Raw genomic sequence first — 4093 nt, forward strand, 5'->3', positions numbered from 1 at the left:
TCAATCATCACCACGCTGCCTGAATCAGGTTCAAACGCTTAAGCTGTCTTTGATCCACGGATGGCACCAATGTTGTGCAGCAGCCTCACTACACTTCCTTCTCCAGCTGGAAACATCCTTCTCTCTCCAGGGGTGGCTGCTGTTTCACTCTTCTCTCTTTGCTGGGACAAAATACCTGACACCTGGTGTTTTCAACTGCTGTTGGGCCGACCCGTTGTCTCTGTGGTGCAGTCGGTCAGCGCGTTCGGCTGTTAACCGAAAGGTTGGTGGTTCGAGCCCACCCAGGGACGAAGTGGGAAGCTTTTGAAAAGTGCCAGCTTTGGGTTTCGTGTTACACATTGCTGTTCTCAATGTAGTCGCTCAGATCGCAGATATCAGCATTCAGAGTTAGTCAAGATGTGACTTCTGAGGTTAGGTGCTGCTTGCTCTTTCAGAGATCCCTCCACTCAAGCTGCCCTATGAAGAGGTACATGGAAGGGAAAACTGTGGCCTTCTAATGACAGCCAGCACACAGTTGCCCACCCTTTGGAGTGGTGGCATTGCTGAACCGTCCAATCACACAGCCCTACCCACTGGTTACTTGACTGTACCTCATGAAAGGTGCTCAGACTGAGCCACTCAGCTAAAATGCCCTGAGAAACTGTGAGATAACCATGCTGATTGTTGTTTTAAGCTACTAGACTTTTATGTAGTTATGCAGCAAAAGATAATAAGTTCACATTTTAGAAACTTGGCTGGGTTGTAGCACTTGGCTGGGTGGCTGAACTATAGAACTCATTGGTGTCCTAAGACTTGGAACAAACAGAAGGAAAAAAAAAATCAAAATAAAATTCAGGCGGACACCAAGCTCTGGTCTCTTGGGACCTGAGACAGAGGAGCAGGCCACATGATCACTCTTTGGGTGTTGCATGTGGCCTGAAGCCTGAGGCCTGTGCCCTCTGTCTCTGAATCTTTGGTCCCAGTAGATGAGCAAATAGCCAGACCTGGAATGTCCCAGTCTTATTCACTCTCTCTTCTGACAAGAGAGGAACAGACCTAGAAAGGAGTACAGGGATGGAGCACAGTCCCTCTGTCCCTTGGCTGCACTATCTTGCAGATGAATTTAATGGAAGTTTGTTGCATTTCCTCCTCCTTTACTTGCCTTTCCCTCCTTTTCTGTTTCTCTCCTCCTCTTCCTTAATCTACCCGAATGTTTCTGATCCTCCAAATCCTCAATGTTTGGCAACAAAGGAACATTTTGCCCAGCACACAGGTGGCAACCATGTGCTGGATGGGAAGACTCAAAGGATCTTTCTGAGTGATGAACCCTTGACATTTGTCCGCAAGTTCCACAGGGCCCCTGGGAGAAACTCCCTCCTGACCTAGATATATGTTTACTCTAGAAATGAGCTTCACTGGAAATTGTTCAACAGTGACATTTCAGGATCTTCTAAGGCCCTGCTCAGAGGGCCCTAGCCTGAAAAGCCCCAAGATGAGTCAGTGGCTGCAGTGACAAAGCCCTGACAATTAACACAGCAAGCCCCAAGTTCATCAGTGCATCCCACATGACAGCCTTTGCTTGCTAAGGCACACCCTTCTTCCTTTAGCCAAAGGGTTCAAGAACCACATCAGGGACATGGAAGCTGGTAAGAGCCTGCAATTATCCTACATTATTACCAATTTTAATTTCCTTTTCCCCGCAAACAACACCTTGTGCCCATTCATTAACTTGCATCCATAAATATAATTAAGCTTCTGTCAGCTCCTACATCACAAGAAATTTGATGCAGAGAGACATTTCCACTGAATTTTGACATCAGGGCTGGATTGGCCTGACCTGGATTTACAGGGTAGGTATTATTGAAATTTGCTTGGGGGAGCTTGGTGAATGTTCAACAGACATCTCAGAGAGAGCAACAGTGACCCTCTTCAGCGAACCATACATTGAAAAGGACCTTGATAGGGCCACATGGGGCTTATCTATAAATAGGATAGATAGAAATGCTATAGATAGAAAATCAAGTGGGAGCTTCGAATATTAGCGTCAAATAGGAAGGCACAATGCCATATGCTCTTCTCAGGGTGGCTACAGCCACAGGCAGCTGGCTCTTGCCTACCACAGGATCAGGAGCTGCACAAATGGGTTTGTTGACTTTGTTTCATGATTCTCCTAGCAAAGGCAGCATATTCTAAATTCAAATTGTAAATCTGATCTTATGAATAAATTCTCACCAATTCCTAACTACTTCTTTTCTTGAGCTCTCTACACATGATTTGTTCTTTAAAAGTGTTTCATTGCTGGGTGTGGTGGCACACCTCTGTAATCCCACAGGCTATAACAGAATTACTAGCACAGCATAGGCAACTTAGCAGTTTAATGAGACCCTGTGTCAAAATAAAAAGGGGCCAGGAATGTTGTTCAGTGTGAAGGCCCTTGCAGTCAATTCCTAGTAACACACACACACACACACACACACACACACACACACACACCAAAAACACACACACTTTTCACTGGTAAAATCTTTCAAATCTACTGAAATGGTGAGTTGTATAACTAGAACTAAACAAATTTACATGACTTTAAGGAAAGTTGCCCAACTGTATGGCTAAAACAGCGAGAGAAATACTTATGTCAAGGCCCCTTTATGTCAAGGCCCCCTTTTCCTGCACACTGACCCCGCTAGTGGCCCCAGAGGAGGCAAACCTCATCTGCTTCCACACTGACTGGTTCCTCATGGTGTTAGACCAGGGATACTTTGTCCTTAGAAATGCTAATTCACCCCACTGAGTGCAGGCCTTTCCGGGAACACCAGCCCCAGCCACTGACTCTGGTCATTTGTGAATCCTGTCTCCAGGGATGGTCATTGTTTCTTCATTTGTCAATCCTTCAGAGTCCTCTGGGACAGTTTGCACTTCACTGAGGTCCCAGGCTCATGTTTCAGAGTGTGTCTGTCTCACAGCCTGAGTGGCTCTGTAATGTTTCATCGGTCCTGTCTGGTGGTCTCCAGGGGACCCCTAAAGTCCATGAAACACCTTGCCTCCTCACTTTAAACCTGAGCTGGATTTCCACGACCCTGGCCTCACACCCTTCCTGGCTCCTGCTCTATTTTCTTCCCCACCCTCCAGGCTCTGTGCTTCTGTATACGCAGCAAGGGCCCTGGGAAAATACAAGGTGTTGGAAAAATCATTGGCCCTCCTGTACCTGCACTTGAGCTTTCTGTCTAACAAGACTTCTCAGGTATAAAGAGACTTTTGGATGGTGCTCAGTCCTATCCTGGCTTCAGTGCCTCCTCAAGTTTACCAGATAACCTATATACTATTGAGATTTCTGGATCTCTTCCTTAGGTTCCTCCTAGATTTAAACTGATCTTGGGCCAAGGGGATAGCTCGGTGGTCTAAGGTCCTGCCTGGCAAGCGTAAGGACCCAGTTTCAATTCCTAGTATGGTATGCCATACCAGCCCCAGCCACCAAAACCAGGTATAGTGGTGCATGCCTGCAATCCTAGTGCTAGGGATGCTGTGACAGGAGGATCACTATGAGTCAAAGCTGCATAGCGAGACTCTGTACCAAATAAATAAATAAGGTTAAGAAAAATAAAAATAGATTTAAACTAATCTTCAGATCCAATTCCCCTGGACTTAAAGAACAATAAGTGTTGTACCAATCCCTGCAGGTCTCCCTGCTTTTCTGCCTCTTCCTTGGTAGGGTGAATCTATAGTTCATGGGCAAAGAGTGGCCCCTGGTCCCACTCTGATGAATAAAAACAGAAGTTTTGAGGCCTGGCAGAACTTCTGGAATGCTTTGGTGGATTAAATCAGAAGATTTGAAATGACATCTTCAGAAAGTCCCTTTTCTGACTAGGGCCAGACAGGGGCCAATTGGTGCTGTGTCCCTTCTGGAAGTGGTCCAGCTTACTGGTAAGTATTGCAGGAGCAAACATAGAAAGCTGTCTGTAGGATGAGGGTCAGAGATGGTGACTCCACGTCATTTCCCACTTCGACCCAGTTTACTTGATACCATGTGGTAGATCTGACAAGGTTAGTTCCAGGCTGTTGAGTACAATGAATAAAGAACTGAAAGTGTACATCACATGATATAAGAAAAGTAGCT

General features: G+C 46.0%; 1 non-coding gene across 1 annotated transcript; it reads left to right on the forward strand.

Annotated features, from left to right (window-relative positions):
* Positions 1-216: 216 nt before the first annotated feature.
* Trnan-guu lies at positions 217-290 on the forward strand. Its single transcript has one exon. It is a non-coding gene; the product is annotated as a tRNA-Asn (tRNA).
* Positions 291-4093: the final 3803 nt, after the last annotated feature.

Source organism: Octodon degus, unplaced genomic scaffold (assembly GCF_000260255.1).
Source record: "Octodon degus isolate 3935 unplaced genomic scaffold, OctDeg1.0 scaffold00071, whole genome shotgun sequence".
Taxonomy (NCBI): Eukaryota; Metazoa; Chordata; class Mammalia; order Rodentia; family Octodontidae; genus Octodon; species Octodon degus.